Below are 27,628 nucleotides of genomic sequence, written 5' to 3'. Positions count from 1 at the left end.
TTGGCCTGTAATACACCGATGTCTGAATTTTGCCTAAAGAAACTGTTTCCTAACATTTCTTTTTCACGCAAAGTATCCACCTGTGCACTGGTTCGGAATGGAACACACTGAACTGCTTTAGTGATAGTTTTAACTAGAAAAAAATATTTTAATAAATTATAATATTTATATCTACATTTTGTTTAAAACATGACTTGGCGAGAAAGTTTTTTTGTCAGAAAGGCTGATAGGAGGGGGAGTTGTTTCAAAAATTTGTGATGGGGTTGTGGCTCTTTTAGTTATGACTCACATCACCTAATCATCTGGTCAGCTTCAATTTGTAGCGGAATTGTCTTGATGTGCCATCTTTAAAGAGAACATGTCAGCACAATTTTTTTATTGTAAAGTAAAACATGGCCGTAATGGGGCTGTAATACTGATTACATTGATACCTTTGGTGAAGAAATCCACTTTGTGGTTCTTCTTTAATCACCATTTGAAGTTTTCTGCTAATTAGATTTTGGTGCACAGGGTCCAGACTGAGTCTTTTTCTCCCTGTCTGTGATCCCCAGCCCCTCTGTCTGCCTTTAGTCTCTGATTTCCCGTCCCCACCGCCTGCTTCTGGTCTTTGAATGATAGGTTACTGCTGAGATTTCAGAGGAGGCAGGTTATTCCCAGATTGGGAGCAGGCGGAGGGGCTGGGGAACCACAAACAGGGAGGAGAAGACCCGGTGTACAGCCCAGCCCCTGTGCTCCGAAATCTAAGTAATAGAAAACTTTAAATGGTGATTAAAGAAGAACAGCAAAGCAGATTTCGTCACCAAGATTACCAATTTAATCAGTATTACAGCCCCATTACTGCCATGTCTTCACTTTACATTACAAAATTGTGCTGCTTGGTTCTTTTTAAGTGCGATGAAAAGTACCTGTAAAAAAAAGCTCTAAATTTATAATGCGAACCAACCTTAGGTTGTTATAAGGACATCAGACTTAGGTTATTACATGTACATCATGTTAGTTACAATTCAGTTATATAACTAATCTGGGCTTGGTTTTTCATTGTCTCGCTAATGTCTTTTAACTACATTTCTTAATATAAAGCTTCATCCTAATCTGCATACAATAGTTTTCATGCTAAGAATGCTGTTCTCCATGTCACCAAGCTCAATTATTTCCCACACTGTGTCTCTTTCTATTTTTAAAGGATTTTCAAAGTAGATCATTGGGACTTCTACAAATTGCTGTAATAAAACAAGAATACAAGTCCATATAGAGAACAGAATGAGCAGATAACCAGGTCAGACAGTTAGAAGACAACATTGTGTAATGGCTTTGCATTGTCACGTGTGCTCAGCATGTGAATTGATTTTAACGCAGCATATATGATTAATGAGTATTCCAACTGAAATGCATGATGTTTCAATCACTTATATTTTCTTTGATTGTAGGATGGAAAACCTGAGGTTTTTAGGTTGTTATTGTTATATGCCACCTTTCCTAAACTAGCAATCTAAAATTAATGTAAAGCTTTGCATACCCATAATGCAGTAACCTCATGTGGTGTACAGCGGAGGGGGGGAGGTTTGCGCTCCTGGCGGTCTGTAAGGCTGGTTTCACATTAGCGCTTTTTAAGCGCACGAACGGCCGGGGGTAGCTCCGCCCCTGAGCCGGCTCTCTGCCCGGCGTGCCCGCCCCTTGCTTGTAGCGCCGCCTCCTAGCGCACAGCGGCGCCTGCGATCGGCGCACCCTATCTTTAGCATAGGGTGCGCAGATCGTGCGCAGGCCGTGCGCTAGTTGCGCTTTGACCTGTGCTGCGCACTTTTGACGGTGCGCGCCAAAATCAAACTTTTCGGATTTTGGCGCGCACGGCGCACTGTCAAAAGTGCGCAGCGCAGGTCAAAGCGCAACTAGCGCACGGCCTGCGCACGATCTGCGCACCCTATGCTAAAGATAGGGTGCGCCGATCGCAGGCGCCGCTGTGCGCTAGGAGGCGGTGCTACAAGCAAGGGGCGGGCACGCCGGGCAGAGAGCCGGCTCGGGGGCGGAGCTACCCCTGGCCGTGCGTGCGCTTAAAAAGCGCTAATGTGAAACCAGCCTAATCTGCGTCACGGTGTCCAAGCTTTCTCACACAATAAGTCTTGTCTTCCTCCCCAATTACACACACACAAAGTCCCCAAATAAAAATAATTTTAAAAAATGTAATAGTGGTAAATAGTTTGTTGTGACGCCATGTGCGTAACGGACAGTTCGTGATGGGTATCCATACACAGGGCTGATAACGAATCCCAAATCTGCGCAGTGTAATGTGACAAATGATGATTTGCAGAATAGCTGCCACTTTAAGTAGACTATGATGGTGGTGGTAGTTGTTTGTAGAGATGAGCGAATATTTCAATGTTTGGTTCGGATTACGATTGCAGATTTTGCAATATTCGCCGATTTATCCCTGGGAGCCCTGATACCACATGCAACAGCTCAATCTGCATTTCTGTTCAACCACACTCAGGTGGCATAAACATCAGTTCCGTAGACTACTATTGTCGGAAAAATGTAAGGATAGTAACACGGGTAGCTGAATCAAAGGTGCTGGAGACTTGCCGGTCTTGGAGGTCCACTGCTAAAGGCAACACACATGAAGGAGACCCAACCAGGAGTCTACATATTTCCAAAAATCAGTGGCAGACACCAACAAACTGACATCAATTTCACAAGAGTAGAGATAGTATAACAGGGACCAACACGTCTGCCATTACAGCTAACCCAGCAGATAGACACCCAACCAGGAGTGTATACATTTCTAAAAATTATTGGCAGACACCAATAAAGTGGCATCAATTTCACCAAAGTAGAAATAGTATAATGGGGAGTGACATCTCTTCCATGACAGCTAAACCAACAGATGAACACCTAACCAGGAGAGTTCACATTTCAAACAATTAGTTTCAGACACCAACAAATTAGCAAAAGTTTCATAACAGTAGAAAGAGTACAATGGGGAGCGACATCTTTTCCAAGAAAGCCAACCAAGCAGATGGACACCCAACCAGAAGTGTGCACATTTCCAAAAATTAGTGGCAGACACTAACACATTGGCATCAATTTCACAAGAGTTGAAATATTATAATAGGGACCGACACGTCTTCCACTACAGTCAACCCAGTAGATAGAGACCCAATCAGGAGTCTTCAAATTTAAAAAAATTAGGGCCTGACACTACCGAAATGGCATCAATTTCACGATAATAGAAATAGTATAATAGGGACCGACACATCACTACAGCCATCCCAGCAGTTGGAGACCAACTATGACTCTTCACATTTCCAAAAATTAGTGTTAACATCTGCAGCAGCAGCAACAGCAGGCACAGAAGCCACACTAAAGATATCAAAGACTGCCATTACGTGAGATAAATGCAGCACACTAAAAACTTCAACACCACCTAGTCTATACAGTCTGTGATTGGGGTGCTAAAGTCCTTGAAGATCCATGACATGTTCATATTGATATAAGTTAGGTAGTCCACACTTTCAGGGGACATCCGGCTGTGTTTATCCTTCAGGACACCACCAGCAGCCCTGAAGACATGTTCTGAAAGAACGCTGGCTGCCAGGCGTGATCAAACCTCCAAAGCCTAAGAAGACCAAAATGTGAGAGGGTCCAATCCCTTCCTGATGGTATTCATATCGATTTCTAGATACTCCTGCACCATCCTCTCCTTTGTTCACCATGTATCATACTTGGACTCTAAAAAAATGTGCCTAATGACTCACAGAAATTGCTTCTGCCACTTACACTACTGATGCTGCTGCTAATGTTTTGGAGTTGACCAATTAACGTGCCAGAGGTTGGAAGTCTAGAGCTGCGATGCACACTGTGTGCCTCACTGCTGTCTTGGGGAAAACCTCTCTTAAGGTTGTGTACAAGCGTGTTTCGATACTCCAGCATTTGCGGGTTCCTTTCCAGGGCGTGAAGCATCTGGAAAAATTTTGATTTATAACGTGGATTTAAAAGAGTGGCAAACCAGTGGTCAGCATGATTTTGAATCATAACTATACAGGGATCATGTTGCAGATAGTACAGCAAGAAGGCACTCATATGTCGGGCTCTTCCATGAGGTCCAAGCCCATGCTATGTTGGTGGCTCGGTAACACTGATGCTTCTTTCCTCCTTCCACTCTCGCCAACCATGAATAACAGAGAAGGGATGATACGATGGATTGATAAAGTTGTGGTGTGCTCTTTCTCTGAGTTCTGTCAAAAACAGCAGGCATGTCCACTTCCGTTACAGCTAATAGGCTCTCACTCAGCCTGACTGGAGCGGGTACTTTGGTCGGAGATCTGCATCACAATGCTTGGCATGGTAACAGAGGAGGAGAAAGAAGCAGCGGATGCGATTGATGGGGCAGCTGATGGTTGTTGAAGTTTGCTGGTCCGCATTTTAGCACAGTGGGATTCCCAGAGTAATGCATGTTGATTGCGCATGTGAAGGTTCATGCATGTACATGTAGTAGTTAAATTGTTGCACTTTTTCCCTCTATTCAGTTTTTTTTTTCAAAGTTGGCAGATAACGTGAGTTGGCTCATCCTTTGCGGTGTTAAAAAAGACCCTGGTTAGGCAACCCTTGCCGCCGCTATGAGCTGCAGACCTGCATATGCTGCTGGTCACAGCCACAGTTGTGGCTGAGGATGCATTGCTCGGCATGGCTGCATCACTATGTGTCTGCGCAGAATGGCGCAACATAACTTCCTCATCTTCCAACTCAGATTATCTACTCTACTGCATGCCTCTGTGTTCACACCAACTGGGACCTACCACCTCATCATCCTCTATGTTATTACATTCCTCGCCCTGAAAGTCATCTTCCTCCTATTCCTGCCCTAACAGCACAGTACAGTCCAAGTGCATCCTTATGGCATGGCTGGCTCACCCTCCCCCAGTGCTACTCACCCTCCTGGTGTCTGCATATCCAGCTCTGCTACATCTCAGTCCCAGCGTCTGTATCTCCCTTCCTGTCTTCTTCCTGTGCGGTCGCATGGTACCGCTCATTAAAGTCATGAATATGGACGTGTCTCCACTCTCATAGGGGTGGAGCCGCATATTAATTACTTTAATGAGCGGTACCATGTGACCACACAGGAGGAAGACAGGAAGGGAGATACAGACGCCAGGACTGAGATGTTGCAGAGCCAGATATGCAGACACCAGGAGGGTGAGTAGCACTGGGGGAGGGTGAGCCAGCCATGCCATAAGGATGCCATAAGGAGAGGTGAGTAAGTCATTTTTTTTTTTAAATTGCAGCAGCAGCATCATTATTATATGGGGCATATATGGAGCATGTTATGGGCCACCAATAACCTTTGTGCAGCATTATATGGGGCATATATATTAATATGGAGCATGTTATGGGCCACCAATAACCTTTGTGCAGCATTATATGGGGTAATATGGAGCATGTTGCATTTCCCACCCTCGGCTTATACTCGAGTCAATAAGTTTTCCCTGTTTTTTGTGGCAAAATTGGGGGGGGTCGGCTTATACTCGGGTCGGCTTATACATGAGTATATACGGTACGTTAGTAGACTGGAACACAGAGAAACACAGTACAACAAACGTGAAAAAATACTCTGCTGTAAAAAAATTCCAACAATGAACAGCAAGTGCTAGTAAAAAGATGATACAAAACAGGGAATTTAGTTGATAGTTTTTTTGCAAAAAATGTACGTTAACCCGCTCTACCAATGCCAAGGTATACCCCTCAGAGCGGTCCTATCCAATGTATTTAAAACCTGACCATGTGAACAGTAGCTATATGAGCAGGGTTCAGAGAGTTAATGTCTGATGTGGGCATGCTGTGTGAGACGGCTTTATATGTGCATGGCCCACATGGGAGGGGTGGAAACCTCCCAAAGACTTGCAAAAGCAAGAAACCAATGGAATAAAAACGAATGCATGGGCCATGCACATACAGTGAACAAGTCGGTAAGACAGTGTTCACACCACCAAGAGACTGGAACACAGAGAAACACAGTACAACAAATGTGAAAAAATACTCTGCTGTAAAAAAATTCCAACAATGAACAGCAAGTGCTAGTAAAAAGATGATAACAGAACAGGGTATTTAGCTGATATTTTTTTTGCAAAAAATGTAAAAACGTTTTTATTCCATTAGTTTCTTGCTTTTGCAAGTCTTTGGGAGGTTTCCACCCCTCCCATGTGGGCCATGCACATATAAAGCCGTCTCACACAGCATGCCCACATCAGAGATTACCTCTCTGAACCCTGCTCATATAGGTACTGTTCACATGGTCAGGTTTTAAATACATTGGATAGAACTGCTCTGAGGGGTATACCTTGGCGTTGGTAGAGCGGCTTAGCATACATTTTTTGCAAAAAACATATCAACTAAATACCCTGTTTTGTTATCATCTTTTTACTAGCACTTGCTGTTCATTGTTGGAATTTTTTTACAGCAGAGTATTTTTTCACGTTTGTTGAACTGTTTTTCTCTGTATTCCAGTCTCTTGGTGGTGTGAACACTGTCTTACCGACTTGTTCACTGTATGTGCCTTCTTTTTAATTATTATTATTATTTATTTATATAGCGCCATTAATTCCATGGTGCTGTACATGAGAAGGGGGGTTACATACAAAGTTATAGATATCGTTAGCAGTATACAAATTTACGATGACAGACTGGTACAGAGGGGAGAGGACCCTGTCCTTGCGGACTTACATTCTACAGGATAGTGAGGAAGACACAAAAGGTCGAGGGTGCAGCAGCTCTGGTGGTGATGAGGCGGCAGCTCAGGCGGTGGTGAGGCGGGAGAATGGTCATTGCAGGCTGTAAGCTTTCCTGAAAAGATGGGTTTTCAGGTTCCGTTTGAAGGATCCGAGGGTGGTGGATAATCGGACGTGTTGAGGCATGGCATTCCAGAGGATAGGGGATATTTGGGAGAAATCTTGGAGGCGGTTGTGTGAGGAACGAATAATTGTGGAGGAGAGTAGGAGGTTTTGGGAGGATCGAAGATTACGTGAGGGAAGATGTTGGGAGATTAGTTCAGAGATATACGGAGGGGAAAGGTTGTGGATGGCTTTGTAGGTCAGTGTTAGTAGTTTGAACTGTATTCGTTGGGGAATTAAGAGCCAATGGAGGGATTTGCAGAGGGGGGAGACAGGGGAGTAGCAAGGAGAGAGGTGGGTTAGTCGGGCAGCAGAATTGAGGACAGACTGGAGTGGTGCAAGAGCGTTAGCAGGGAGGCCACAGAGGAGAGTGTTGCAGTAGTCAAGGCGGGAGATGATGAGGGCATGTACAAGAGTTTTAGTAGATTGAGGACTGGGGAAGGGACGGATTCTGGAAATATTTTTGAGTTGGAGGCGACAGGAGGTGGCAAGAGATTGGACGTGTGGTTTGAAGGACTGGGCAGAGTCGAGAGTTACTCTGAGGCAGCGGATTTCAGGTGCAGGAGAGAGCGTGATGCCGTTTACCATAATAGATAGGTCGGGTAGGGAAGATACATGAGATGGAGGAAAGATAATGAGTTAAGTTTTGTCTGCGTTGAGTTTTAGGAAGTGAGAGGTGAAAAAGGAGGATATGGCTGATAGACACTCCGGGATTCTGGATAGCAGAGAGGTGACATCTGGGCCAGAGAGGTAGATCTGAGAGTCATCTGCATACAGGTGGTACTTGAAGCCATGGGACTTTATGAGTTGTCCTAGGCCAAGAGTATAGATGGAAAAAAGTAGGGGCCCCAGGACAGAGCCATGGGGGACTTCAACAGAGAGGGGGCGGGATGAGGAGGTAGTGTGGGAGTGGGAAACGCTGAATGTGCGGTCAGAAAGGTATGAGGAAATCCAGGACAGGGCAAGGTCTTTGATGCCAAGGGAAGAAATAATCTGTAGCAGTAGGCAGTGCTCAACTGTGTCAAAGGCAGAGGACAGGTCAAGAAGAAGGAGGATGGAGAACTGTCTGTTAGCTTTGGCTGTGAGTAAGTCATTAGTAATTTTGGTCAGGGCAGTTTCAGTGGAGTGGTGGGGGTGGAAGCCAGATTGCAGGAAGTCAAGGAGGGAGTTAGATGAGAGGTGGGAGGAAAGTTGAGCATGGACATGCTGTTCAAGGAGTTTGGAAGCAAACGGGAGCAGTGATATGGGGCGATAGCTGGGCATAGCAGTTCGGTCAAGGTTTGATTTTTTGAGGATGGGTGTTATGGTGGCGTGTTTGAAGGCAGAGGGGAAGGTACCAGAAGTTAGGGATAGGTTGAGGAGATGGGTTAGGGCTGGAATGATTATGTTAGTGTGGTTGGGGAGCAGGTGGGAAGGGATGGGGTCAAGTGCACAGGTGGTGAGGCGTGATTTGGAAAGGAGATAAGCAAGCTCTCTTTCAGTGATGTTGGAGAGGGAGATTATTAGGGAAGGGCAGAGGTCTAGTATGTGGAGTGGTTGGGGTGGTGGAACTGTAAAGGTTTGCCTTGTTTGGTCAATCATGTTTTTGAAGTAGGTGGCAAAGTCCTCAGCAGAGATGAGGGGAGTTGGAGGTGGCAGTGGTGGGCGGAGGAGAGACTTGAATGTGCTGAACAGTTTTGGGTTGTGGGATAATGAAGATACAAGGTTTGTGAAATAGGTCTGTTTAGCAGAGGTGAGGGCTGATTTAAAGGCAAGTGTAGCTTGTTTGAAAGTAGTGAAGTTGTCTGGCAGGCGTGTTTTCTTCCAACGCTGCTCCGCGACCCTGGATGCTTGTCGAAGTTTTTTGGTGAGGTTGTTGTGCCAGGGTTGCCTATTGGTTTGCCGCACTTTGCCATGCATGAGAGGAGCGACTGAGTCTATGGCTGATGTGAGGGTGGTGTTGTAGAAAGCGGTGGCACTGTCCGTGTTGTGGAGTGAAGATATGGAGGACAGAGGTAGAAGAGAGTCTGTGGATGTCTAGGTTTGCAAGGTTTCTGCGAGGATGTGCTAGTGGCTGGACATGGGGGGCAGGTGAGGAGGACAAGGATGAGAAGGTGAGTAGATGGTGGTCAGATTGGGGGGAGAGGTTGTGAGATTTGAGAGGGAACAGAGGCGGGTGAAGATGAGGTCTAATGTATGTCCATCTGTGTGGGTGGCTGTGGAGGACCACTGAGTAAATCCAAAGGATGAGGTAAGTGACAGGAGTTTGGAGGCTGCTGGTTGGTGGGTGTCAGTGGGGATGTTGAAGGCCCCTATGATGATGGTGGGGATGTCAGCAGAGAGCAGAGGCGTATCTAGGCTTCCTGGCACCCGGGGCAAGAATTTGGTTCGGCGCCCCCCCCCACACCAAGTACATATGCGACTTGCACCCTTAGCCATGTACCCACGAGCTGCTCTCCCTAATGCTCTCAATGTTCAGTAAAAAACTGAAAGCAGGAAGAGAAGCTCGTTGTCAAGTATGAAAATCGCATATGAGTGAAGTGTCCGTGTGCTGGCTACTGGAACCTGCAGAGCTGAATCCTGACATTGCAGGCTTCTGAATTCTCACAGCTAATGCACTGCACACTTTTAGGATTCTCCCTTGCCGATGTACAGTCATGTCAGCACAAGTATGTGATTTATATACTTCTGGCCACATTCCGACTAGACGTGCCCGGCCTCGCTGTGACCACATGTATGTAAATTACCGGCACGAGAGAATCCTGACAGCGTTCAGTGTGCACTGTGAGAATTCAGAAGTCTGCGCAAACCTGGACAGCCACTTTAATGCTCCTAACAAATAAAAACATGAGAATTAGTCAGTAGCACAAATAACATTTACATCCAAGTACCTTATAGATGACGTCTCTGGAGTCATTCTCCTTTTCTTCTTCTTGTCCAGACCCCATGATGAGTTTTCTCATCCACAGCGGCCTCTGCAGACTTCCATCTTCTCCGGTCTTCTGCAGCAAATCTCTACACGATGCCCTTAAAGACAGAAGTATCATTATAATGCTCCTAAATAATATACTGTCGCCTTACACTATTCCCCTCCCTCCTCTAACATCCCTCTGTTCACCATACTGTCTCCTCATATATTTACCCCCTCACTCTCTATACTGTCTGCTCACACATACCCGACTCCCCATACTGTGTCCACATACATTAACCCGTTCGCTCCCCATACTGTCTGCACCCAAGCCCCATACTGTTTCCTCATACATACTCTGTGTCCTCAAATCTCCCCACACACATTAAATACCCCCCCATCCACACTCCAAATCCCTCACACACATTAAGTAACCCCCAATCCACACTCCAAATCCCTCACACCACACACATTAAATACCCCCCCATCCCCACTCCAAATCCCTCACACACATTAAGTAACCCCCATCCACACTCCAAATCCCTCACACACATTAAATAACCTCCATCCCCACTCCCAAATCCCCCCACACATTAAATAACCCCCCATCCCCACTCCCAAATCCCCCACACATTAACCCCATCCCCACTCATTAACCCCCATCCTCACTCCAAATCCCCCACACATTAAATAACCCCCATCCCCACTCCCAAATCCCCCCACACATTATGTACCCCCCACTCCAAATCCCCCACATATTAACCCCATCCCTACTCATTAACCCCCCCAAATAACCCCATCCCCACTCAGTAATTCCATCCCCACTCATTAACCCCCCATCCATACTCCCAAATCCCCCAACACATTATGTAACCCCCACTCCAAATCCCCCACACATTAACCCCCATCCCCACTCATTAACCCCCCACACATTAATTCCATCCCCACTCATTAACCCTCCACAAATTAATTCCATCCCCGCTCAATAACCCCCATCCCCACTCATTAACCTGCCACACATTGACCCCCATCCCCACATTAACCCCATCCCCACTCTTTAACCCCCCCACACAGTAACCCCCATCCCCACTTATTAACCCCACTACACATTAACCCCATCCCCACTCATTAACCCCCCACTCATTAACCCCCATCCCCACACATTAATCCCCACACATTAACCCCATCCCCACTCATTAACCCCCACACATTAACCCCATCCCCACTCTTTAACCCCCCCACACATTAATCCCCATCCCCACATTAACCCCATCCCCTCTTTAACCCCCCCACACATTAACCCCCATCCCCACACATTAACCCCCATCCCCACTCATTAACCCCCACACATTAACCCCATCCCCACTCATTAACCCCCCACACATTAACCCCATCCCCACTCATTAACCCCCACACATTAACCCCATCCCCACTCTTTAACCCCCCCACACATTAATCCCCATCCCCACATTAACCCCATCCCCTCTTTAACCCCCCACACATTAACCCCCATCCCCACACATTAACCCCCATCCCCACTCATTAACCCCCACACAATAACCCCATCCCCACTCATTAACCCCCACACATTAACCCCATCCCCACTCATTATCCCCCACACATTAACCTCATCCCCACTCTTTAACCCCACTACACATTAACCCCCATCCCCATACATTAACACCCCCCATCTTCGGTGGTTTCTTCAGCTCCACATTGGAGCACACTTACCACCAGCGCTGAGCGTTCACTCTGGGCGCAGGGGAGTGACGTCAGCAGCGTGATCACATGACATGTCACGCTGCAGACGTCGCTCTGGCCCGGTGGTCAGAGCTGCAATTGTACTGGCATCTATACAGACGCCAGTACAATTGCTACCTGGGAGCTGGCACGCGCACCTTATCTGCACCAGCTGTCAGCTTGACAGCTGACACAGAGAACCGCCGATTCTCAGGCCAGGGGGGGCAGCAGAACGCAGCCGCCAGGGAGGACACTGCGGACCACTGCATTAGGCGGCCCGGACTGCGCCCCCCTGCCGGCTGCGCCCGGGGCAACTGCCCCGGCTGCCCCCCCTAGATACGCCCCTGGCAGAGAGAAAGTGAAAGAGCCAGGTGGAGAATTGGTCGATAAAGGCAGTGGCTGAGCCCGGTGGTCAGTATATGACAGCCATATGGAGATTAGAGGGAGAGTAAATATGGACAGAGTGAACCTCGAAAGAAGGGAGGATAAGGGAGGGTGGGGGTTAGATAGGGTTGAAGGAGCAGTTTTTTTAGAAAGGAGGCAACCCACTCCTCTACCATGTCTGTTGCCAGGGCGAGGAGTGTGGGTAAAGTAGAGGCCGCCATAACTCAGTGCGGCCAGGGAGGCCGTGTCAGGGGGTGTCAGCCAGGTCTCAGTGAGGGCCAGGAAAGAAAGGTTGCAGAAGGTAAAGAGGTTGTGGATCACGTGGAGCTTGTTGCATATAGAGCGAGCATTCCAAAGTGCTCCAGAGAGAGGGTGCTGGAGGGAAGGGGTCAGTGGCACAGGTTTTAAGTGTAAGGGATAGCGGTAGTTTCTCTTAGTGTGAAAAAGATAGGGGTGAGGATTAGTTGGATGTATGGGGGGGATGTGACTCAGCAGCGATCTCGCTGTGTGTGACGGGGGCGTTAGAAAAAATAAAGTTTACAAGCATGCTGCTGCTCTGGGCTCTCCCCACCCCTTCCCCTCATCAAACACGTCCCCCACGCTCATCATACACTACCACTATCCTAGCCAAAGTACTCAAAAAACTTTAGTGCAACACAAATATTTTCCCGCACTTTTTACCGAATGTTACCGATTTTATAAAATTTTGCTCATGTTTCCGATCACGTATTCGAATGTGCCATATTTGTGCCGAATTTATGTTTGGCAATCATTTTCCAAATAAATTCGCTCATCACTAGTTGTTTGTGTAGCTAATCTCCAATCTTGAAAAATCAGTGTTAACTGTTATCTTGATAAGAACAGTCTCTTTACTAATGATAAGGGGTAAGTGACTATATGCAAGTAGTAGGTAATTGGTGGTCAAATTTACACTCAAAGTTGAAGGTTGACCCATACATGCTGACAGGCAGATCTCTATGGGATACTTGTCTTATCAATTCAATTTACTCATTCTCAGGCTGTCCCTCGGGTAATCCTCACTCAATATTTCTTAATTATGACAGAGATGTGCTTCTCTGAGGTGGTTTTTCCCTCATGGAGGTGCATTAGGAATCCTTTCAATCCAAAGGCTATCAGCTCCCCTCCTTTTTTATTGGTCCATTCTAGACTCAGCAGTTGGTGGGGAGAACATCTGTTGCAATATGCCGTCCTCTACTGACTTCTTTCTCCTGCCACTCTTTTCAGCTGCAGTCATAGGCTGACTGCCAGGGAGGCTTGTTCCAGCTCTTTCCAAAACTGCTACATAACAAGCAGATCTGAATCATGTAAACAAGCCCCTGAGAGTGTTGCCTGTTAGGAAGTCTCACAATATATTACAACATACAGTTTACACAGAAATCATAGTATTTGTATGGAGCACACTATACATCCAGTATCCTATGGAGATGGCCACTTTGTGGGATGCCACAATAGGATTCCTTTTAGCCTTTCACCTGCTACAGAGTCTTACAAAAACTCTATTACGCCTCCTATTGTTTGGCCAAGCAGACCTTTTCCTCTGTTATTGGAATTTGTCATTTGTCCGCATAAAGTGATTACAGTATATGGCCTCCATCATGGAGTCATAGAATGTTAGAGTTGGAAGGAACCTCAAGGGTCTAACCCCCTGCTCAATGCAGGATTCACTAAACTATCTTAGATAGATGTCTGTCCAGCCTCTGTTTGAAGACTTCCATTGAAAGAGAACTCACCACCTCTCGTGGCAGCCTGTTCCACTCATTGGTCACCCTCACGGTCAAAGTTTTTTTCTAATATCTAATTTGCATCTTCTCCCCTTCAGTTTCATTCCATTGCTTCTCTTGTTTCCATGTGCAAATGATAATAAGGGTTCTAAACTTCAGTTATTTGTAGACAGCTATTAAGTCTCCTCTAGCCTTCTTTTTCTGCAAACTAAACATTCCTAGATCCTTTAATCTTTCCTCGTAGGACACATTTTGCAGTCCGCTCACCATCCTCGTAGCGCTTCTCTTAACTTGCTCCAGATTTTCAATGTATTTTTTAAAATATGGTGCCCAGAACTGGACACAGTATTCCAAATGAGACTTGACCAAGGAGGAGTACAGGGGGATGATTACTTCACGTAATCTAGAGTCTATGCTTGTCTTAATACATCCTAAAACTGTGCTTGCCTTTTTTTGCTGCTGCATCACACTGTTGACTCAGGTGCTGCATGTGATCTATTAGTGTATTCAAGTCTTTTTTCACACCGCTGTTGCTTAGTTCTATTCCTCTCATTCTGTAGATGTAATTTTCGTTTTTATTTCCCAGATGTAGAATCTTGCATTTGTCCTTATTACATACTATTCTATTAGTCGCTGCCCATTGTTCAAGCTTATCTAGATCCTTCTGAATCCTTTCTCTGTCTTCTCTAGTGCTAGATATCACTCCTAGCTTTGCATCGTCAGCAAATTTGATTAGTTTATATTCAGTTTCCTTATCTCTGAAAATGTTGAACAACACTGGTGCTAGGACAGAGCCTTGTGGTACCCCACTTACAACAGTCTTCCAATTGGATGTGCAACCATTTATTACCACTCGCTGAGTACGATCACTGAGCCAGTTATGAATCCACCTAAACATAGCCTTGTCAATCCCATACTTGTTCATTTTTTCAATAAGGATAGTATGAAATAATTGATCAAATGCTTTTATGAATTTGAGATATACTATACCTATCACTTTTCCCCAGTCAGTGATTCCATCATAGAAGGAAATTAGATTAGTCTGGCATGACTTGTTTGCTATAAATCCATGTTGGTTATGTTTAATTACTGTATTCTTATCCAAGTACTTACATACATGTTGTTTAATAAGTTGTTCAAAGATCTTTCCTGGTATAGAAGTAAGGCTCACTGGCCTGTAATTTCCTGGCTCCATTTTCTTTCCTTTTTTGAAGATGGGGACATTTGCCCTTCTTCAATCTTCTGGGACTTCTCCTGTTTTCCAGGATTTTTGAAAGATTCTGGCTGGTGGTACTGAAATTTCCTCTGCTAACTCATTCAGTACTCTAGGATGTAATTAATCTGGACCAAGAGATTTAAATTAATTTAAATTAGCTAAGTGTTCCCTCACCATCTCTCTGTTTATGGATATTATAATAATTAACTTTAATTATAGTGCCATTTATTCCATGGTGCTTTACATGTGAGGAGGAGTGTACATAATAAAAAACAACCTACAATAGACAAAATTAGCAAAAACCCTGATGTAACTAAATAAGTAAAAAGCAAAAGTGCATTTAAATAATAGAGTTCTTAGTAATACTGTTTTTGATCAAAAATAGCATAAAAGCCATCCCACCGTCGACAAGGTGACTCTGATCGGTGAGGTCCTACACTGTCTAATATTAAAAACCTTACCATTTGTCAAAGTTGACCACAGTGTGTGAATAAGGACAGACAAAAGGACTGGGTCCCAACCAGTGGAAACCAATAAGGGGAAGCCTTTCAATACAATTTCCAGCACAGGAGAGGGAGGCCACACCCTGGCTTGCACAGAATGCAAAAATACAAAGAAAAAACACAAAAATTGATCTTGGTTTGAATTGGTACACATGCAGCACATAGACGCATGTTCACATTGGCCATAAAGCATACAAAACCAACAAGAGACAAAATTAGCAAAAACCTTGCTGTAACTAAATAAGTAAAAAGCAAACGTGCATTTAAATTATACAGAGTTCTTAGTAATACTGTTTTTGATCAAAAATAGCATAAAAGCCGTCCCACTGTCCACAAGGTGACTCTGATTGGGGCGGTCCTACACTATCTAATATTAAAAACCTTACCATATGTCAAAGTTGACCTCAGTGTGTGAATAAGGGCAGACAAAAGGACGGGGTCCGAACCAGTGGACACCAGTCAAGGGGAGCCTTTACTACAATTTCCAGCTCAGGAGAGGGAGGCCACACCCCGGCTTGCACAGAATGCAAAAATACAAAGAAAAACACAAAAATTAAGCTTGGTTTGAGTTGGTACACATGCAGCACATAAAAGCATGTTCACATTGGCCATAAAGCATACAAAACTTACAAGAGACAAAATTAGCAAAAACCCTGCTGTAACTAAATAATTAAAAAGCAAAAGTGCATTTAAATGCTACAGAGTTCTTAGCAATACTGTTTTTGATAAAAAAAAATAGCATAAAAGCCATCACACCGTCGATAAGGTGACTCTAATCCGGGCAGTCCTACACTGTCTAGACAAAATTAGCAAAAACCCTGCTGTAACTAAATAAGTAAAAAGCAAAAGTGCATTTAAATAATACAGAGTTCTTAGTAATACTGCTTTTGATCAAAAATAGTATAAAAGCCATTCCACCAACGACAAGTACAATAATCTTAAACAATACTGAGTATTGTGAGTAACAGTATAGAAGGTTACGAATAACATAATATTATAGGTAGATGGTTGACCCAGCTTGGGGGAAGGAATTTTTTTCCCTATGGAGAAAATTGGCTTCTACTCTGTGGGTTTTTTTTCCTTCCCCAGGATCAACAATGCAGAACAGCTGCACTAAAAATAGGCTGAACTAAATGGACATAAGGTCTTCCTTCAGCCTTCAAAACTATGTTACTATGTTAATACAAGTCACGACTGGTGCAGGAGGAGAGAGGACCCTGTATATGAGGGCTCACAATCTACAAGGGATTGGTGAGGATACTATAGGTGAGGGCAGAGCTGGTCGTGCAGCGGTTTGGTGGATCGGTGGTTACTGCAGGTTATAGGCTTGTCAGAAGTGGTAGGTCATCAGGTTCTTTTTGAAGGTTTCCATGGTAGGCAAGTCTGATATGTTGGGGTAGAGTTCCAGAGTAGGGGGGATGGGCAGGAGAAATCTTGTTTGCGATTGTGGGAAGGGGAGATAAGAGGGGAATAGAGAAGGAGATCTTGTGAGGATCGGAGGTTGCATGCAGGTAAGTACTGGGTGACGAGGTGATAGCTGTATGGAGGAGACAGGTTGTGGATGGCTTTGAATGCCATGGTTAGGGATTTGAACTGGAGTCTTTGGGTAATGGGGAGCCAGTGAAGGGATTAACATTGAGGAGAGGCAGGGAAATAGCGGAGGGACAGGTGGATTAGTTGGGCAGCAGAGTATAGAATAGATTGGCGGGTTGCGAGAGTGTTAGAGGGGAGGCCACAGAGCAGGAGGTTGCAGTAGTCATTAGGGAGATGATGAGGGCATGCACTAAAGTTTTTGCAGATTCTAGGTTGAGGAATGTACGGCTCCGGGAAATATTTTTGAGTTGAAGTCAGCAGGAAGTGGAAAGGGCTTGAATATGTGGTTTGAAGATAGTGTGGATTCTTTTATTCCTTTGATGGCACTGTGAAGATCAGTTGATGTTACAATTTCTTTTGTTAGAGAACACAGATGCAAAATAGGAAATAGTTCGGCCTTCCCAACATCATTTTTGACCACTACGCCTTTTTCATTGTCTCTTCTAACCCCCTGCATGCCCTGCAAACAGCACTATATTCTTCTTTAGATATGCCTCCTCTTTCCATTTGATATAAATTTCTTTTTTCCTTTTTAATAAGTGATTAAGTTCTGTGTTCATCCATCCTGGTCTCTTTAAATGCTTCCAATTCTTCCTTCTTTTCAGGATTGTTATCACTTGTGCAGAGAGAATTTCATCAAGCAAAATCTCCCATCCTTTTGGGACATTTGTGTCCTTTAGAACATCCAGCCACTGGATCACAGGACAATTTCTCTTTATCCACAGGTAAGATATATTTGTACAATAACCATCAGGGCCAGTGTTAGGGCAAGGCAGACTAGGCAGCTGCCTAGGGACCCCACCCCCTTGGGGGCCCCCAGCGTCTACAGCAGAAGCTCCACTGATAATCAGTGAAGCTTCCGATGTAGATACTGACTGAGGGACCTGTAGTGACATCACGATCATGTGACCTGCCATGTGACTGTGATGTTACCACAGGCCATGTACTTATTGGCCAGTGCGCCTGTCCTCCTGCACGGAGCCTTGGTGGGGAAGGGAGAGCTAGAGACCCAGCACCTACCAACCTGAGCTGTGAGATTAGTAGTGCAGCACCCACTGTGTGTGATGCTCCTGGGGAAAATGGTTCCTGACCTGCTGTCAGCTCCTCCTGCTCTTGTCGGCAGTCACAGCACAGGGGTGGGCATGGAGGTGTCTGGTGGGAGCGGAAGAAGCTGCAACTCATAGTGTGGAGCATCTCATTCCCTCCAGCATAAAGCAGTGTGTGTATCTGAGGTGTGTGTGGTGTCTGTGAGCTATGTGCATGTGTTTATATGAATCACATATATCAAATGATCATTTGTTGTGCAGCATATGGGTGCCATATATATGTGTTTAAGTGTGTGCTGTGTACGTGTGTGTATAAGTGTGTGACATGTATGTATGTGTGTGTGCCATGTACATGTATTTATGTGTCTGCCATGTATGCCCTCTCCACTTATCTCAGCTGAAGACTTTGCCTTATTTTTCAAGGAGAAGATTGATAACATCAGAGACAGTTTTGGTCAACAACCCCAGTGCCCTTCCTCCTACCTGCCCTGCCCTCCTCCCCCAAAACCAACTTCTCCACCATTACAGAAGATCGACTCTCCACTATACTCTCAAGATCACATCTCACTACCTGTGCACTTGACACGATCCCATCCCACTTCATCCCAAACCTCACCACAGTCTTCATCCCAACCCTAACCCATCTCTTCAACCTATCACTAACAACTGTTTTTTTCCCCTCAAGCTTTAAACATGCCTCAATCACACCTATCCTCAAAAAGCCCTCTCTTGACCCATCCTCTGTATCTAGCTATCACCCTATATCACTTCTTCCCTATGCCTCAAAACTACTGGAACAACACGTCCATCTTGAATTATCCTCCCACATCTCTTCTTGCTCCCTCCTTGACCATTTGCAATCCGGCTTCCGGCCACACCACTCCACTGAAACTGCCCTAACTAAGGTCACCAATGACCTACAAGCCGCCAAGGCCAAGCGACACTACTCTGTCCTCCTCCTCCTGGACCTGTCCTCTGCCTTTGACACAGTGGACCATTCCCTATTACTACAGACCCTCTCATCTCTTGGTATCACAGACTTGGCCCTATCTTGGATTGCGTCACACCAGCGTCTCCCATTCACACACCACCTCCTCACTGCGCCCCCTATCCGTCGGAATCCCGCAAGGTTCAGTCCTAAGGCCCCTGCTCTTTTCCGTTTACACCTTAGGCCTCGGACAGCTCATAGAATCTCATGACTTTCAGTATCACCTCTATGCTGATGACACACAGATATACATCTCTGAACCAGATATCACCTCCCTACTAAACAGAATCCCTCAATGTCTGTCTGCTATTTCATCCTTCTCCGCTAGATTTCTAAAACTTAATATGGACAAAACAGAATTAATCATCTTTCGCCCATCTCACGTGACCCCCCCCAACCGACCTATCCATTAAAGTAAACGGCTGCCCACTCTCTCCAGTCCCACAAGCTCGCTGCCTCGGGGTTATCCTTGACACTGATCTCTCTTTCAAACCACATATCCAAGCCCTTTCCACTTCCTGCCGACTTCAACTCAAAAGTATTTCACGGATCCGTATATTCCTCAACCAAGAATCTGCAAAAACCCTAGTCCATGCCCTAATCATCTCCTGCCTTGACTACTGCAACCTCCTGCTCTGTGGCCTCCCCTCTAACACTCTCACACCCCTCCAATCTATTCTTAACTCTGCTGCCCGACTAATCCACCTATCCCCCCGCTATTCCCCAGCCTCTACCCTCTGTAAATCCCTGCACTGGCTCCCCATTACCCAATGACTCCAGTTTAAAACCCTAACCATGACATACAAAGCCATCCACAACCTGAGTCCTCCATACATCTGTGACCTAGTCTCCCGGTACTTACCTGCACGAAACCTCCGATCCTCACAAGATCTCCTTCTGTACTCCCCTCTTATCTCCTCTTCCCACAATCGCATACAAGATTTCTCCCGCACATCCCCTCTACTGTGGAACTCTCTACCACAACATATCAGACTCTCGCCTACAATGGAAACCTTCAAAAAGAACTTGAAGACCTACCTCTTCCAACAAGCCTACAACCTGCAGTAACCACCGATCCACCAAACCGCTGCACGACCAGCTCTACCCTCGCCTACTGTATCCTCACCCATCCCGTTGTAGATTGTGAGCCCCCGCGGGCAGGTCCTCTCTCATCCTGTACCAGTCGTGACTTGTATTGTTTAAGATTACTGTACTTGTATGTATTATGTACACCCCTCCTCACATGTAAAGCGCCATGGAATAAATGGCGCTATAATAATAAATAATAATAATAATATGTGGGTGTATAAGTCAGTGCCATTTACATGCGTGTGTATAAGTGTGTGCCATGTACGTGTGTGTATAAGCTTGTGCCATGTATGTATATGTGTGTGCCATGTGCATGTTTTTATGTGTGGCCCATGTATGTGTGTGTATAAGGCTAGGTTGATGCAATCAAACTAAAGGAACAAAAAGCGCAATAGGGTCTTATCCGGGTTATTGTTGGAAGAATAAATTAGAATCTACTCACCCTTTCCAGGAGAGGTTCAGGCATATAAGATCCGTAGTCAGTTTGCTGCACGTCCAAAGGTCAACTCTGTGACCGTAAAACTTCAGATTCTTTGGAGTAAATTCATGGACTTCAGTGCGCTGCTAGACAAATTCACTTATCCAGGTTATGAGAAAGATTAACCGTTTATTTCCCAACGCATTTCAAAGTGTATACCACTTCTTCATCAGGGGATGACATATATATGATATATATGTCATCCCCTGATGAAGAAGTGGTATACACTTTGAAACGCGTTGGGAAATAAACGGTTAATTTTCTCATAACCTGGATAAGTGAATTTGTCTAGCAGCGCACTGAAGTCCATGAATTTACTCCAAAGAATCTATAAGGCTAGGTTCACATTTGCGCTTGATTCCGCAGCGTATCATCCGCATTCTCAAACGCATGCAAACGCATGTTAACGCAGTGGTTTTTTATCCGCATCATCTTACGCGTGGCAAAAAACACAGCGTTTACATGCATGTATGCGTTTTTTGCATGCGTTTGCATTTTTTATGCGCATGCGTTAGAAATTTCCAATTTTTTCCAGTAGCTTTTCCTTGACATCAGACACCCAGTAAGTGTGTCTCATGGGATTTCTATATATATAGATACACTGCACTGAGGAAATCCTTGTCTTTGGCTGCTGTATCTAGCTGCAAGATGGATCTTGACCTGGACAGCTTCCTAGAAGATCTGAATTTACAATTGAAGTTGGCTGCTGCCTTTGCTTTTGCTTGTCAAGAACACCGAAGAAGAGAGAGACTGAGAATCTTGAACGCCAAGAGAGCCGTGGAGCCTACCACTCTTTGTACACAGAGCTGCAGCAAAACCAGGAGAAGTTTTTTTACTACACGAGGATGTCGCAACAGATCTTCCATGACTTACGCGTCCAAGGATCTATTGCCAGGCAGGACACACAGCTCTGTCGAGCAATTCCTGCTGAGGAACGTCTCTTGGTCACCCTGAGGTACATAGTGTTGAAATAGAAACTCCTGTCACAAATAACCCTAACCCTACCCTATCCCTAACCCTATCCCTAACCCTAAGCAGTATACTTATTTTTATTTTTCATTTTCTTTTCCGCAGATTCCTGGCTACTGGAGAGACATTGTCCTCGTTACATTTCCAATTCCAGATTGGAGTATCCACCCTTTCAGGGATTATTGTACACACTTGTCGTGCTTTAGTTGGCATTCTGCGGCAAGAATTCCTCCCCAACCCACAAGTGAACTATGGATTGAAAATGCTTCCAAATTCCAGGAAATGTGCAATTTTCTTAACTGTGTGGGGGCTGTGGACGGCAAACATATTAGGATTATGAAACCATCTGGAAGTGGAACAGAGTGCTTCAATTATAAAAAAAAATTTCCATTGTTCTAATGGCTATTGCGGATGCCAATTGTAGATTCGTTGCCTTGGACATTGGCTTATTTGGATGAGGCAATGACTTGCAGACGTTCAAAAACTCAGACATGGGCCAACGTCTGTATGGGAATGATTTTAATTTTCTGCCGCCACGACCTCTGCCCAACACTGATGGACCGCCAATGCCTTTTGTTGTTGTTGGTGATAAGGCGTTCCAAATGTGTGCCAACCTCATTAAACCACACTCAAGTCGTAACTTAAATCACACAAAAAATTTTTTCAAAAACAGACTGACAAGGGCACGAAGAATCGTGGAGTGTGCCTTTGGATTGCTGGTATTGAAATGGCACATTTTGTGCACATCCATTAATGTAAAAATTGACACTATTGATGAGGTTGTGAAAGCATGTGTAAACAATAAAAACAATAAAATCAATTGTTACCATGCACCTTTCGTGTCTCCCCTTTTCCCTTATAGATTGTAAGCTTGAGAGCAGGGACCTCATTCCTATTGGTATCTGTTTTGATCTGTGTTTATTGCTATGCTATGCTGTAATGTCTATTGTCTGTAGAAGTCCCCTCTATAATGTAAAGTGCTGCGGAATATGACAGACAGCTGGAGTTGAGAAGTAAGGTTTTCCGACACGCTTCGCTCAATTGCAGAAAAAAAATGTCGTCCCGATCTATTAAGGTCGGCTTCCAGGCGGTCAAGGTGATTGTTGACTTCCTTGAACCAACTCTTCACTCTGTCAGCAATCAACCTAATCCCATCCTAGAAGACCGAGCTTAATTGCAGAAACTCGGGCATGCCTGACCTCTCCCAGGCCCTCTGCCGCTGACGAGAAGACCCTGCAAAACCAGAGGCAGAGGGCTGGGAGAGGGGAAAACCTGATGGACCAGCTGCCTCTTCCCCAACCTGTGAAGCCTGCAAGGTTGCTCCAACGCTGGTGGATGACTGAGACTGCATCTGTTCAGTGGCTGGTAGATGAGGGGCCGCTTCAACCGAGGATGATCCGGGTTGTGCGGTGCTGCACCAGGTTCTGTGTGGAAAAGAGAAATAAATTAGTGCAAAAATCAAGGTTGTGTTGTGCTGCTCCAGGTTCTGTGTGTGGAAAAACATTAAACATTAGTAAAAAGGAAAAAAAAATTCTATACTTACGTTCGCTGAGCAAGCGCAGGCCTCAGAAAGGCAATGTTCCGGTGGTTCTTGTATTTGCGGAACCTTGCAGCAGAACCACTTCGAACCTGAACCTCCTCTCTCATGTCTTGGTTGAAGTGGTCCTCCATCGAGCGCCAACGGATTTTGATTCTCTTCACTGTGAAGGGGGAAAAAAAAATAATAATTAGAAAACAATGCACATCCATTCACAGGTTCACTGCTGTTTCAAACCACATTGCAATACTTACCAAAATTGGTTCTGGCACGTGACGTGGCACGGTCCCAACCAGGCAGCAGCGATGTTGCCACTTCTTCCCAGAGCCGTCAAATCACCACATTATCGGAGTGCTGACAGTCACGGGTGTCCCTCAACGGTACTCGCTCTTGCACAAGGTGGATTAGTTGTTCATTGTCTATATCAAGTGTGGCTTCTTCCCACTGTGAAACCTATAGATAAAATAGGAAAAAAGAATTTTAAGTAAAACTGAAAAAATTTGTATTACAACTCTGATGAAAGGAATACTTACACCCCGTCTTTCCTCCTGAGACATATGAGCCCAACGACCCTGGGAAGATTTCTCTCCACTGGACTGCTCCTGCTCTTCATCACTGCCAGGTACCTGTAAAGAAATTACATGATTTAACACATGTGGAGTATTGCCAGTCAATACATACCAATCAGTATAGCAAATGTGATTACATAATCTTTGTCGGGTCTACCCTGGGAAGAAGTCTGGTCTTCACTTGAGGACATTTTGAAGAGCAGGTAGCAGTCAAGTGAAACACTACAGAAAAGAACAGAAGAAAAATTAAACTTGTCAGTCGACACGTCTAAAAGTAAACAGAATTTTTTTTTAATACAAAGTACAAACACCAGTGAGGGAGGATGACATTTTCTAAGGTTCCATACTTGCATAGCCAGTGTTGTGGTATTGTCCAGAGTCCAAGGAGTTATGGCCTTGCTGTGTCTACACTTCCTTTTATAGAGCTCTCAATTATCAGGTTGATGAATCACTTCCTGGACCAACTCATTAAAAAAAGCATACGTATAGAACGCATGTGCGTACGCATGTCCTTGCGTATGCATGCGTTCCCATAGACAGTAATGCGTTTATTTGACGCACTGATCCGCATGCGCATGACTGTGCATATTTGATGGATTTTTGGCGCTTCCAAAAATCCAACATGTTGCGTTCGCCAGACCTCGCCGCATACCGAAAAACAACACATGCGCATGCTGACGCATGCGAACTGATGCAAACGCATGCCCCTGCATACACCATGTTAAAGATATTGAAACATGATACATTCAGATTGCTGGGGATAAAATGCTGTTCAAATAGACACAAATGTGAAAGCAGCCTTAATGTGTGCCATGTACATGCGTGTGTATAAGTGTGTGCCATGAATATATGTGTGTGTGTATAAGTGTGTGCCATGTGTGTGTGTATAAGTGTGTGCCATGTACATGCGTGTGTACAAGTGTGTGCCATGTACATGTGTATGTATAAGTGTGTGCCATGTACATGTGTGTGTGTATATGTGTGTCCCATGTACATGTGTGTGTACAAGTGTGCACCATGCTAGTAACGGGTTGGACCCCCTTTTGCCTTCAGAACTGCCTCAATTCTTCGTGGCAGAGATTCAACAAGGTGCTGGAAGCATTCCTCAGAGATTTTGGACCATATTGACATGATGGCATCACACAGTTGGCGCAGATTTGTCGGCTGCACATCCCTGATGCGAATCTCCCGTTCCACCACATCCCAAAGATGCTCTATTGGATTGAGATCTGGTGACTGAGGAGGCCATTTGAGTACAGTGAACTCATTGTCATGTTCAAGAAACCAATCTGAGATGATTCGAGCTTTATGACATGGCGCATTATCCTGCTGAAAGTAGCCATCAGATGCCTGTTCTTAGCTGAGAGGAGTGGTACCCAGTGTGGTCTTCTGCTGCTGTAGCCCATCTGCCTCAAAGTTCGACGCACTGTGCGTTCAGAGATGCTCTTCTGCCTACCTTGGTTGTAACGGGTGGCAATTTGAGTCACTGTTGCCTTTCTATCAGCTCGAACCAGTATGCCCATTCTCCTCTGACCTCTGGCATCAACAAGGCATTTCCGGCCACAGAACTGCCGCTCACTGGATTTTTTTTCTTTTTCGGACCATTCTCTGTAAACCCTAGAGATGGTTGTGCGTGAAAATCCCAGTAGATCAGCAGTTTCTGAAATACTCAGACCAGCCCTTCTGGCACCAACAATCTTGCCACGTTCAAAGGCACTCAAATCACCTTTCTTCCCCATACTGATGCTCGGTTTGAACTGCAGGAGATTGTCTTGACCATGTCTACATGCCTAAATGCACTGAGTTGCCGCCATGTGATTGGCTGATTAGAAATTAAGTCTTAACACACAGTTGGACAGGTGTACCTAATAAAGTGGCCAGTGAGTGTATATGTGTGTGCCATGTGCATGTTTTTATGTGTCTGCCATATACAGTATATGTGCGTTTAAGTGTGTGCCATGTACATATACTTGCATGTATGTGTGTTCCATCATTCTGTCGTGAAAATTCTTTACTAATTAAAAGGCATTGGCACGGGAGGAACGTACAGAGAGTGGACAATGGCCGTTTCACGCACTTGCGCTTCAACGGGTCCTTTTTCTCTTTTGTACAAAATCGTATATATAAACATGTTGGCAATTGTCCAGCAAACGAGCAAAATGCTGCTTATTCATCAGGTGATTGGATTGTTTATGGCAGAACATAAATCATTGTTCTCGGCATCACATCACCGGTGTAAGCTGCAGATATACTGCTAATCAGAGCTATGTTCTGAATAATGAAAATATGTGAGGGTAGTTTCTTGTTATTGAAATAAAAAAGGGGAAAAGGGGGAAGGGATATTTTCAGCTCACCATGTGTGTGAATATAGCCTCCATAGTAGGGTGCGGGGCACGGACTCCAACTGGCAGCTGGGCAGCAAAGTCAAAGAGAAAAAAGGGGATTCCACCATCTGCTTTATGTTAAGATTAAAACATGACTTTTAATGATAACATTTAAAATGAAAAAATCATAATGATAAAATAATTGTGGGGAAGAAGGAGGGAAGTGAGGAGTGAGTGAACATCTGTGTACACGTTTTGCGCTCAAGGCTCTTAGTCAGGACTACATGTTTCGAGCTCCAGAATCTTAGTCCTAAGAACATTGAGCTTTAAACATGTAGCCAGATGTCCTTACCACCCCCCACATTCCTCACTTCCCTCCTTCCCCCACAATTATTTTATCATTATGATTTTTTTAATTTTATAAATGTTATCATTAAAAGTCATGTTTCTTATTATTCCCAGGGATAATATTTCTATACTTTATTATATATTTTAATGAACGTTATGTTTTAGGTTTGGACACTCAGCTGATGCACCTGGTTTGGTGACGTTCGGTCACAAGAACCTGTCGCAAGTAATATTTGCATTTTGCTATATGCATACATACACTGGCTGTGAATAAGATTCCTATAAACAATAAACCAATTGCTTCTATTGTTCTTAAGTCATAATTATAATCCTGCTATGTGTCGTCCACACCCTGCTGAAACTGTGCCATCTATGTCATATGCATATAACCTATTGTTAACTAGTCTGACATAATAAAACATGAACTTGTGTTGGGAATGGCGTGTTTTACTTAACCTAGTTTTAGTAGGTGTATGAAAAATTCATCAAACACAGTGAGACTTGTCATACAGAATAACCACACATCATCATGACATTGTGTATACAAATACAGCCTATCCTCCTCAGCATAGGAACAATTTTTTAAACACATCCAATTGTGGAATTTATTATTATTCCGAGATCTATTGTATTAATTAAAATGAACTTTGTTCATGGGAAAATCCTTTTAATTGGCCCGCACAGAGCTTACAGACAGGTGTAGAAAAAAGCGCTGCAAAATAGGAATGCTTTCAAAAATTGAAATGTCAATATTTTCTTTTAATCAATTGAAAAAATGCAAAGTGAATGAACAAAAGAGAAATTTAAATCAAATCAATATTTGATGTGACCGCTCTTTGCCTTCAAAACAGTATCAATGCTTGTAGGTACACTTACACAAATTAGCTGTAGTATAGTCAGGAGTATGAGTAATCAATTATACCAAAGAGATGATAATGATCATCACTTTCATATGTAGGTTGAAGTACAGTTATTGACTGAAGCAGAAACAGCTGTGTGAAGGGCTTAAATCTGGGTGAGTAACAGCCACACTGTGCTACTGAGGTTGTGGAAGACAGTTTCATGTTACCAGTCATACATTATGACAAGACTGGGCAAAGCAACAGCACACAAGGCTGTGATACAGCATCAGTAAGGTCTAAAGCATACTGAAGTTTCAAAATGGGCTGTTCAAGCTCTTGTAAGCAGATGGACAAGTAAAAAGACTCACACAGTTAATGCCTAACAGATTGCTTGCAAGCAAACACCACCATATGCTGGCCAAAGATGACAGGAAAACGGAAAGCAGAGAGAAATACATGGGCAGGAACTGAAGAGAGAAGTGCATGTCCCCTGGA

The 27,628-nt window shown here is 44.5% G+C and overlaps 1 long non-coding RNA gene across 1 annotated transcript; it reads left to right on the top strand.

The window, feature by feature from the left end:
- The first annotated feature begins 1,182 nt into the window (after positions 1 to 1,182).
- LOC141069670 (uncharacterized) lies at positions 1,183 to 26,652 on the top strand. The gene is made up of 3 exons (XR_012226629.1): positions 1,183 to 1,276; positions 17,549 to 17,668; positions 26,457 to 26,652. It is a non-coding gene; the product is annotated as an uncharacterized lncRNA (long non-coding RNA).
- Positions 26,653 to 27,628: the final 976 nt, after the last annotated feature.

Source organism: Dendrobates tinctorius, unplaced genomic scaffold (genome assembly GCF_039654945.1).
Source record: "Dendrobates tinctorius isolate UK_male_01 unplaced genomic scaffold, ASM3965494v1 ptg000270l, whole genome shotgun sequence".
NCBI classification, from domain to species: Eukaryota; Metazoa; Chordata; class Amphibia; order Anura; family Dendrobatidae; genus Dendrobates; species Dendrobates tinctorius.
Note: the sequence above shows the minus strand (reverse complement) of the source record. Positions and strands in the feature narration are given on the sequence as shown.